This window comes from Callospermophilus lateralis, chromosome 4, assembly GCF_048772815.1.
Source record: "Callospermophilus lateralis isolate mCalLat2 chromosome 4, mCalLat2.hap1, whole genome shotgun sequence".
In the NCBI taxonomy this organism is placed as follows: domain Eukaryota; kingdom Metazoa; phylum Chordata; class Mammalia; order Rodentia; family Sciuridae; genus Callospermophilus; species Callospermophilus lateralis.
The window spans coordinates 100432696-100444885 of NC_135308.1; the positions used below are offsets into that span (position 1 = coordinate 100432696).

General features: G+C 35.5%; 1 protein-coding gene across 1 annotated transcript in view; it reads right to left on the minus strand.

The window, feature by feature from the left end:
• The window catches only part of Abcd2 (ATP binding cassette subfamily D member 2), a 110507-nt gene that overhangs the window by 43099 nt on the left and 55218 nt on the right, over positions 1-12190 (minus strand). The window lies entirely within an intron of this gene.

Consider the following 12190-nt stretch of genomic DNA (forward strand, 5'->3'; position numbering starts at 1 on the left):
CCACGGGAGCCAAGATCCAACCCAGACCGCCTACATCAGCCTACAAGGGATCCAGGATCTCAGTAGGCACAGTTCATCCCTCACAAGAGCCTAGCCTTTGGCGCAAGACGGCTCCTTCCTACCAGCAGACTACTGCAGGAGGTCAAGCCCAGTGACCCAGATCTACCCACTCCAACTTATGCAGGTCCCAGATCCAGGATGCCATAGCATTCATTGAGGGACACCAGCAGGATTTGGAAGCCCAATATCAAGGGGAGGTACAGACAATCTGTACGGGTATTACAAGAAAATAGAAAAGAAACTGTAAAATCTCAGATCCACACTGCAAGAAAGGAAGACACATAGACAACATGAAAAAACAAGAGAGGAAAATGCCCCAAACAAACCAGACCCTATAATAACAGAACCTATGGACAGGGAAGTTGGTGAAATGTCAGAGAAGGAGTTCAGAAGGTTCATAATGATCTGTGAATTAAAGAATGACCTAAATGATCAAATACAAGCAAAAATTGATTGCTCCATCAATAAGATAAGAGAGCAAATATAGATAGCAAAAGATTACTTCAAGAGATAGAGACCCTAAAAAAACCAGTCAGACTTCAAACTATACTACAGAGCAATAGTAACAAAAACAGCATGGTACTGGTACCAAAACAGGCGGGTGGACAAATGGTACAGAATAGAGGACACAGAAACCAATCCACAAAACTACAACTATCTTATATTCGATAAAGGGGCTAAAAGCATGCAATGGAAGAAGGATAGCATCTTCAACAAATGGTGCTGGGAAAACTGGAAATCCATATGCAACAAAATGAAACTGAATCCCTTTCTCTCGCCAAGCACAAAAGTTAACTCAAAGTGGATCAAGGAACTTGATATCAAATCAGAGACATGGCGTCTGATAGAAGAAAAAGTTGGCTATGATCTACATACTGTGGGGTCAGGCTCCAAATTCCTCAATAGGACACCCATAGCACAAGTGTTAATAACTAGAATCAACAAATGGGACTTACTCAAACTAAAAAGTTTTTTCTCAGCAAAAGAAACAGTAAGAGAGGTAAATAGGGAGCCTACGTCCTGGGAACAAATCTTTACTCCTCACACTTCAGACAGAGCCCTAATATCCAGAATATACAAAGAACTAAAAAAATTAGACAATAAGATAACAAATAACCCAATCAACAAATGGGCCAAGGACCTGAACAGACACTTCTCAGAGGAGGACATACAATCAATTAACAAGTATATGAAAAAATGCTCACCATCTCTAGCAGTCAGAGAAATGCAAATCAAAACCACCCTAAGATACCATCTCACTCCAGTAAGATTGGCAGCCATTAGGAAGTCAAACAACAACAAGTGCTGGCGAGGATGTGGGGAAAAGAGTACTCTTGTACATTGCTGGTGGGACTGCAAATTGGTGCGGCCAATTTGGAAAGCAGTATGGAGATTTCTTGGAAAGCTCGGAATGGAACCACCATTTGATCCAGCTATTCCCCTACTCGGTCTATTCCCTAAAGACCTAAAAAGAGCACACTGTAGGGACACTGCTACATCCATGTTCATAGCAGCACAATTCACAATAGCAAGACTGTGGAACCAACCTAGATGCCCTTCAATAGACGAATGGATAAAAAAAAATGTGGCATTTATACACAATGGAGTATTACTCTGCATTAAGAAATGACAAAATCATAGAATTTGGAGGGAAATGGATGGCATTAGAGCAGATTATGCTAAGTGAAGCTAGCCAATCCCTTCAAAACAAATGCCAAATGTCTTCTTTGATATAAGGAGAGTAACTAAGAACAGAGTAGGGACGAAGAGCATGAGAAGAAGATTAACATTAAACAGGGATGAGAGGTGGGAGGGAAAGGGAGAGAGAAGGGAAATTGCATGTAAATGGAAGGAGACCCTCAGGGGTATACAAAATTACATACAAGAGGAAGTGAGGGGAAAGGAGGAAAAATATAAGGGGGAGAAATGAATTACAGTAGAGGGGGTAGAGAGAGAAGAGGGGAGGGGAGTGGAGAGGGGGGATAGTAGAGGATAGGAAAGGCAGCAGAATACAACAGACACCAGAATGACAATATGTAAATCAATGGTTGTGCAACTGATGTGATTCTGCAATCTGTATATGGGGTAAAAATGGGAGTTCACATCCCACTTGAATCAAAGTGTGAAATATGATATGTCAAGAACTATGTAATGTTTTGAACAACCTACAATAAAAATTAATTAAAAAAAACCAGTCAGAAATCCTTGAAATGAAGGATACAATAAATCAAATAAAAAAAACTTAATAGAAAGCATAACCAACAAACTAGATCACTTGGAAGAAAGAACGTCAGATAATGAAGACAAAGTTTACAATCTGGAAAAAAATAAAGTTGACCACACAGAGAAGAAAGCTAGAAACCATGAACAGAACATCCAAGAATTATGGGACAGCATCAAAAACCAAATCTAAGAGTTATTGGGGTAGGGGAAGACACAGAGTTTCATACTAAAGGAATGCATAATCTCTTCAATAAGATAATATCAGAAAATTTCCCAAGCATGAAGAACAAATTGGAAAACCAAATACAAAAGGCTTACAGGACATCAAATGTACAAAATTACAACAGATCTACACCAAGGCACATTATAATGAAAATGCCTATCACACAGAATAAGGATAGAATCTTAAAAGCCACAAGAGAGAAGAATCAGATCACATATATGGCGAGACCAATTCATATCTCAGCAGATTTCTCAACCCAGACCCTCAAAGCCAGGAGATAGTGAAACAACATATACTAAGCTCTGAAAGAAACTGGATGCCAACAAAGAATCTTATATCCACCAAAACTAAGTTTTAGATTTGTTGATGAAATAAAAGCCTTCCATGATAAACAAAAGTTAAAAGAATTTACAACTAGAAAGCCTGCATTATAGAACATCCTCAGCAAAGTATTCCAAGAAGAGGAAATGAAAACCTATGATGAAAATCAGAAGAGAGAGGGATTACACTAAAGGAAAATTTAACCAGAAGAGAAATCAAATCATGATAAATACCAAAAATAAACAAAAGACTGGGAATACAAATCATGTCTCAATAATAACCCTGAATGTTAATGGCCTAAATTCACTAATCAAAAGACATAGATTGGATTAAAAAAAAAAAACAACAACAACAATATGCTGCCTCAAGGAGGAGATTTAAAATTTTTAGAGGTGAAGAGAACACAGATACAACATACAGAAATCTCTGGGACACTATGAAAGCAGTCCTAAGAGGAAAGTTCATTGCATGGAGTTCATTCCTTAAAAGAAGAAAAAGTCATCAAATAAATGACTTAACACTACATCTCAAAGCCCTGGTAAAAGAACAAATCAACATCAAAAGCAGCAGAAAACAGGAAATAGCTAAAATCAGAGCTGAAATCAATGAAATTGAAACAAAAGAAACAATTGAAAACATTGACAGAACAAAAAGTTGGTTCTTTAAAAAAGTAAACAAAATTGACAGATCTTAGCCATGCTGATGAAGAGAAGGAGAGAGAAAACTCAGATCCCTAACATACATGCTGAAAAAGGAAATATCACAACAGACACTACAGAAATACAGAAGATAATTAGAAATTACTTTGAAAACCTGTACTCCTAAAATAGAAAATATTGAAGGCATCGAAAAATTTCTAGAGTCACATAATTTGCCCAAATTGAATCAGGATGGTATACACAATTTAAACAGATCAATTTTAAGTTACAAAATAGCAGACACCATCAAAATTCTACCAACCAAGAAGAGCCCAGGACCAGGCGGATACACAGCCCAGTTCTATAAGACCTTTAAAGAAAAACTAATACCAATACTCTCCAATTTATTTCAGGAAATAGAAAAAAAGGCAGCACTCCCAAACTCATTCTATGAAGCCAATATCACTCTGATTTCAAAACCAGGCAAAGAAACATCAAAAAGAGAAAATTTCAGACCAATATCTCTAATGAACATAGATGCAAAAATTCTCAATAAAATTCTGGCAAATTGAATACAACAACATATCAAAAAATCGTGCACCATGATCAAGTGGGTTTCATCCCAGGGATGCAAGGCTGGTTCAACATACAGAAATTAATAAATGTAATTCATCACATCAATAGACTTAAAGATAAGAATCAAATGATCATCTCAATAGATGCAGAAAAAGCATTTTACAAAATACAGAACCCCTTTATGTTCAAAACACTAGAAAAACTAGGGATAACAGGAACATATCTCAACATCATAAAGGCTATCTATGCTAAGTCCCAGGCCAACATCATTCTAAATGAAGAAAAATTGAAGGCATTTCCTCTAAAAACTGAAACAAGACAGGGATACCCTCTTTCACCACTTCTATTTAACATAGTTCTTGAAACACTTGCCGAAGCAATTAGACAGATGAAAGAAATTAAAAGGATACATATAGGAAAAGAAGAACTCAAATTGATGATATGATTCTATACCTACAAGACCCTAAAAGTTCCAACAGAAAACTTCCATAACTGGTAAATGAATTCAGCAAAGTAGCAGGATATAAAACCAACACCCATAAATCAAAGCCATTTCTGTATAAATGAGAACTATTCTATTCTCAATAGCCTCAAAAAATAAAATAAAATAAAATACTTGGGAATCAACTTAATGAAAGAAGTGAAAGATCTATATAATAAAAATTACAGAACCCTAAAGAAAGAAATCAAAGAAGACCTTAGAAGATGGATATATCTACCTTGCTCTTGGATGGGCAGAATTAATATTATGAAAATGACCATATTTCCAAAAGCACTACAGATTTAATGCAATTCCAATCAAAATTCCAATGAAATTCCTCATAGAAATAGAAAAGGCAATCATGAAATTCATCTGGAAAAATAAGAGACCCAGAATAGCTAAAGTAATCCTTAGCAGGAAGAGTGAAGCAGGTGGCACCACTATACCAGACCTTAAACTATACCACAGAGCAATAGTAACAAAAACAACATGGTACTGGCACCAAAACAGACTGGTAGACCAATGGTACTGAATAGAGCACACAAAGACTAACCCACAAAACTACAATTATCTTATGTTAGACAAAGGTGCCAAGAATATGCATTGGAGAAAAGATACCCTCTTCAGCAAATGGTGCTGGGAAAACTGGAAATCCATATGCAACAAAATGAAAATTAAACCCCTATCTCTTATCATGCACAAAACTCAACTCAAAATGAATCAAGGACTTAGGAATAAAACTAGAGACCCTGCATCTAACAGAAGAAAAAGGAGGCCCTAATTCCATCATTTGGCATTAGGCTCCAACTTCCTTCATAAGACTCATTTGGTGCAAGAATTAAAATCAAAAATCAATAAATGGGATGGACTCAAACTAAAAAGTTTCTTCTCAGCAAAAGAAACAATCTGAGATGAATAGAGAGCCTACATTTTGGAAGCAAATCTTTACCCCTCACACATCAGATAGAGCACAAATCACTAGGGTATATAAAGAACTCAAAAAGCTAAACACCAAAAAAAAACAAATAACCCATTCAATAAATGGGCCAAGGACCTGAAGAGACACTTCTCAGATGATGTACACTCAATCGACAAACACATGAAAAAAATGTTCAGAGAAATGCAAATCAAAACCAGTCTAAGATTTCATCTCACTCCAGTCAGAATGGAAGCTATTATGCATACAAACAACAATAAGTGTTGGAGAGAATGTTGGGAAAAAGATATACTCATACACTGCTGGTGGGACTGCAAATTGGTGCAGGCAATATGGAAAGCAGTATGAATTTCTTGGAAAATTGGGAATGAAACCACATTTGACCCAGCTATCTTTCTCCTCGGTCTATACCCAAAGGACTTAAAAAATAGCATACTACTGGGACACAGCCACATCAATGTTTATAGCAGTACAAGTTACAATAGCTAAACTGTGGAACCAACCTAGATGCCCTTCAGTAGATGAATGGATTAAAAAAATGTGGCATATATACACAATGGAATATTACTCATCAATAAAAGAGAATAAAATCATGGCATGTGCAGGTAAACGGATGGAGTTAGAGAAGATTATGCTAAGGGAAGTTAGCCAATCCCCAAAAAACGAATGCCAAATGTTTTCTTCGATATAAGGAGGCTGATTTATAGTGGGATAGGGAGCGCGAGCATGGGAGGAGTAGACGAACTCTAGATAGGGCAGAGGGGTGGGAGGGGAAGGGAGAGGGCACGGGGTAATTAATGATGGTGGAATGTGATGATCATTATTATCCAAAGTATAGTCATGAAGACACGAATTAGTGTGAATATACTATGTATACAACTAGAGATATGAAAAATTGTGCTCTATATATGTAATAAGAATTGTGACGCATTCCGCTGTTATATATAAATTAAAAATAATATGGTCTTTGGCCATCCCAATCAGCATGATCTGGATACATGACAGAAACTGGTCTCTCAGTCTTCTCTCTAAACCTAATAAATTGGAGTGTGCATTTATAAATGATCCCCCTGATAAACATGCCTGTAATCCCTGTGACTGGGGAGGCTGAGGCAGAAGCATCACAATTTCGGGAGCAGCCTCAACAAATTAGTCAAGACCTAAGCAACTTAGCAAGAAACTGTTTCAAAATAAAAAGGGCTGGGATGAGGCTCAGTGGTTAAGCACCCCTGGGTTCAATCTCCAGTACAAAAAAAAAAAAAAAAAAGGTGGGAGAATCAGATATCTAGATATTTAAAGAAATACAAGCTGGTAATTGTTATCTTTTTCAAATCACTAACTCCCTTGTACAGATTTATAGTTAAAAAACAAATTTAATTTTCTTTTGACAGATCTCAGATTAACCATTTTTAAAAAAGACATGTGAAGGCAAATGACTCTAGTTTATTTGCTAGTTTACTGATGATTTTACTTAATTTACTACAAATGATTTAAATCTAATAGAAATCCCCATATCCCATTAAAAATGTGTATAATCTCTAAACTTGAAATACCATAGGTAGATTTCAATTTTTTGTTTTAACAAATTGTAATTTGAACTTAGATTTTAGAGCTTCTTCAGGCACTAAAGTGATATCTTAACTTTGAATACCCACTTATTTTAAGCTCTATACAAACTATACAAAGAATTGTTTATACTTACCCCAAATAAATAAAATGATGAAACAGTAAATTTCCTATACTATTAAGAATATAGATTAAAACAAATAAATAAATGAAAAAATTTTCTTTGTAAAATAACCATTCCAGAAAATACACTAAATGTTTATTCAGCTACTTTTTAAAGATAGTGTCTTTATGCCTGAAAAGATGTTTTCTATTTTCTCTTTGTTCATTTTACTCTTCTCTCATTTTAACAACATTGCTGATTTTTTTAGTTGTAGATGGGACACCATACCTTTATTTATTATTATTGTTATTATATGTGGTGCCAGGATGGAATCAGTGTCTCATTCATGCTCGGGAAGCACTCTACCACTGAGCCACAGCCCTGGCCCACATTGCTGATATTTTGAAGAACAAAATAGCTCCATCACTATGTGCTTGTGTTAGCGAACATTCTCTGTGCCTAAGAGCTACTCTGGATAGGTGCCACCATCAACATCTCACCAATATAGAAAGACACAAATCTATTCTCATGTTTAAGCTTCATTTTAAGAAAAGACATATGTAAGTCTGTCCATAGAATATAATTTAGATCTGGTAAAATTAAGCTAACATTTTTATATACATGGAATGAACCAAGTTCAGACTTTAATTGAAGCTAAAAAGTAGCCTGAAAGATTCTTGAGAAAAATGGAAAGTTTTGCTGTTTTTAATAATTCTTTCAGAAAAATAAGGGACTAAACCAATTCTCTGATATTTAACCTTCACCACCTTCTTCCTCTGCTTCTCCGCCTCCTTCTTCACCATGCTGGAGATCAAACTCAGGGCCATGTACTTACTAAGCAAATGCTCTACAACTGAGCTGTATCCTCAGCACCATCTTAATTCTTACAGCCCCTGTACAAACTATAGAGTGGGAATTTCACTCATTCGTTCATTCTTTGAGCAAATATTTATTAAGTTCTTATTTTGGGCTAGGCAGAAGGCTAAGGTAAAATCTAAAACCAATTAACAAACAAAAGCAAACTCAATAGTCCTTGTCCTCATGAAAATGATGATCTAGTATGAAAGGAGCATGGGAGGTTGTGAATAGATGTTAATCAAAGAAAAATAAAATTAACAACTGTTACAAATGATAAGAAGAAGTAGGTTATGTTATGAAAAGTAAACTGGAAAAGAGAGAGAAAATTGCCTGTGGGATTGAAGACAGAACTGAAATCTGAAAAAAAAAAAAAAAAGAATGAGTAAGCTAGGGAAGGAGGCAGAAGGGCATTCATCTGGGCAGCTGGAATAACAATAATAGATCTTGTGATGGGAGGGAGCATCTTCTACTCCAGGAAAGGAAAGAAGGACCTGAAAGCAGAGATGGTAGGATTGGAGATTAGGCTTGAGGAGGGACTACATATTATGCAAAGCACTGTGGGCAAATTAAGGATTTTAGTCTTTCTTATGAGTTATTGAAAGTCACTGAAGAATCACAAGATTAGAAAAGGTCACTGTCACGACTGCAACTAACATGGATGGGCCCAAGATAAATGAGTGCCCATGTGCAGCATGTGACATGTACAGAAATGTTCATAGTAGTTCACAGTTCTCAATAACCCTAAACTAGAAACAGACCAAATGTTCATCAAGAGTGGGGTGAATGGTTTGTAGTGTAAGTATGCAATGGATTACCATATAATAGCCTAAATGAATGAATTGCAATTATACACTACAACCTGTGTAAACTTCATTCAAATAAAGAATTCAAACGCAGATACAGCATGATGCTATGGGTATGAAGTTAAAAAACACATAAAACGGATGTGGTATTTGAAGTCAGGATAGTGGTAATACAAGAAGAAGTGGAGAGAAGGGCTAATGATTGGAGATAGCATAAGGTGGGCTTCTGCAGTGCTGACATGGTTCTAATTTGTGATAATGTACAGAGTTAATGTTTATGTCTTGTTCAGTTTTCAATATATCTCCAATGTCACATTTAAATTTTTTTAAGTTGTAAGACTAGATCAGTGGAATTATTTAATGGATACAGTAAGATCAGTTAAGGAGCAATGGTAGTAGTCTAGGCCAAAGGAAACCATTGTCCCTTGAACTTTTCTAATGATGATAAACATAAAATGAAGTGGACTTATTTGAAAGCTATTATTCAGGAGGCAAAATGACCAGGTTTTTTGGTGAGTTATGTATGGAATAAGAGGAAGGAGGTGATGCCAAGGATAATTCATTGGAGCAACTGATTTAGGTAGGAAAAGATGCAGTCTTCTGTGGGAAAAGACAAAATATAAAATGAATCATGATAAGAGTAAATTTTCATGTTTTGTAGCAACTTACAACTGGAGTGTTTTAATTCAAAAGGACAACCCCTTCGCCCAAATTATCCTTCCCTATTCTATGACTCAATCAAAATGGTCATTTCCTGAGGGATGCTGATCATATTTTTATTTATTTGATGCATCCCGTATTTACATAATGCATCCCAGTATGTGCCTAACTAATAGTAACTATAATCCTATGCCAAGCTCTCTCCTTAGAACCTCATAAGTACTAATATATTCATGAGGTAAGTACTGTTATTATCTCCATCTAAAAAATGAGAAACCGGAGGCACAGAGAGGTTAAGTAATATGCTCAGCAGGTAGGTGCAGGGGCAGGACTCTTAGAAGCAGTATTTCTCCAGAACCTGTGTTCCTAATCACTGCACAAACCTATACCTGATGCATGTGGTGTGGAGACAGAGGTGCTGCATTTCTAATGGGCTCCAGAAATTTGCTTTCTGCTTTGAATGTTTTTTTTTTAAATCAGTATTCAGTGGTTATTAGGATTGTTCTGTTGGTGTTAAACTTTATATAAACATTAATGAAGTAGAAGTCTATTCAAGACTCTTAACTTGAGGAAACACCTCCTTATGGTCACTGGGAATGATACTAATGTCAGTATAGAAACTATGAATTCACCTGACCTGAGGGATACTGAGAAATATCAAATGAAGCAGAATGAGGAAGGGTTGTCTTTTGATGATTAAAGAGAAAAAGAAAGAATGGAGCTAAGTGATCTGCTTACACAGTTAATGTAATATCTAATTTCTATTGAATCAGGGAATTAGAAGAAATATTCATGGAACTTCTATAATCAGCATCCTGTTGAGATTAAAGCCAGTGGATTAATTTTTAATTTAATTTGGAGAGTAGAAAGAAAATGGATGAAGCAAATAGTATGAAATTCTTAAGATGTTCAATTTTTCTCTTTGACAGAGAAAAAGAAAAAAAAAGCAGTGTGGGGTAAAGGAGCAAGGATGTAAAGGAAAAAAGCATACTCTTTTTTACATCTTCTTTCAGTGATTTTATTCATTCTTACAAATTCATTTTCATTCTTTTATTCATATATTTGTGTTTGTTTACTCTGTTTAATTCATTTGTTCACTTATTCGTTTATGTCCCTATTGAGCAAATACTTTAAGTTTCCTCCACCTGCCATGTATTGTTTAAGGTGCCATGAATACTACAGTAAATAAGGTAAGCAAGATTCCTAGTCCACAGAGTTTATAGTGTAAGGATGGCAAACCTGATAGGCAGAGAAAAATCAATTAACAAGTAAGTGAATATAACAAATGAAAATAATAAGTTTTATAAAAAAGTAAAACTGGGTAACATGTTGGAGAGGGTACTTGTTGGGAGACTATTTTAAATTGAATAGTCTATGTGACAAGTGATTGGTTAAATGAGTAGGAACGTATATACTACACAAATAATAAAAAAATAGCATGTGATAAATGTAATGATAGGATTTTAAATATTCTGCAAGCAGAAAAAAAAGAAAAAAGTAATATATAACTGGAATGAATTTTAAGTGTACTTAAAGCAATATATAGGTTTTTGACAGATGAAGATGGTAGGGAAGAATCTTCTTGGCTGAGAACATAAAATTAATTAAAAAAATAATGAATAAGGAGAAATATACGAGGTAACACCTACCATGTCCAGGGAAGGAGATGAGCCAAAGAATGGAAGAGAGGTTAAGGGAGAAAGTATTTGAAAGCAGAGGAAACAGATGGAGGCAGATCATGGTGGGCCCTGAATACTATGAAACAAGTGTTAATTTTATATTAAAAAAATTAGGCAAAAAGGGCTGAGGATGTGGCTCAAGCAGTAGCGTGCTCGTCTGGCATGCATGCGGCTCAGGTTCGATCCTCAGCACCACATACAAACAAAGATGTTGTGTCCGCCGAAAAAGCTAAAGAAAAATAAATATTTAAAACTCTCTCTCTCTCTCTCTCTCTCTCTCTCTCTCTCTCTCTCTCTCTCTCTCTCCCTCTCCCTCTTTAAAAAAAATTAGGCAAAGACTTAAAAAGACATTTCTCTGAAGATGATATACAAATGGGCAAAAGCTTATGAAAAGATGTTCAACATTGTTAATTATGAGAGAAATGCAAATCAAAACCACATTAGGATGGCTACTGTCAAAAAGTAGAAAATAATGAGAATGGACAAGGATGTGGACAAATTGTAAGTTTTGTGCACTTCTGGTGAAATTACAAAATGGTGCCACCACTCTGAAAAAAATGGACTTTCCACACACACACACACACACACACACACACACACACAAAAATTAAAAATTTAAAATTCAGTGATTTGCTATGGGGAGGGGTATATTTCCAACAGAAGTAAAAGCAGAGTACAAAGATAATTGTACACTTGTGTTCATTCCTGTAGCACTATTCATGATTTCATGATAGCTAGTAAGTAGAAGCATCCCCAAAGCAAATATGGCCTGTACATATGATATTTTTTATCCTTAAAAAGGGAGAGAATCCTGTCACACTACAACAATTATGAACCTTGGACGAGTCAAGGAAGGATAAATACTGTATGATCTAATTCGTATGAGTTATCTAAAGTAAAGTTTGTAGAAACAGAAAATAGAATGGCAATTACCAGGGAGAGAGAGGGATAAAGGAGAATTGTTTAATGGATATATAAATTTAGATTTGCAAGAAAAAAGATTTTAGAAATCTGTTTTACAACACTGTGAATGTATTCAACAATACTGAATTGTATGCTAAA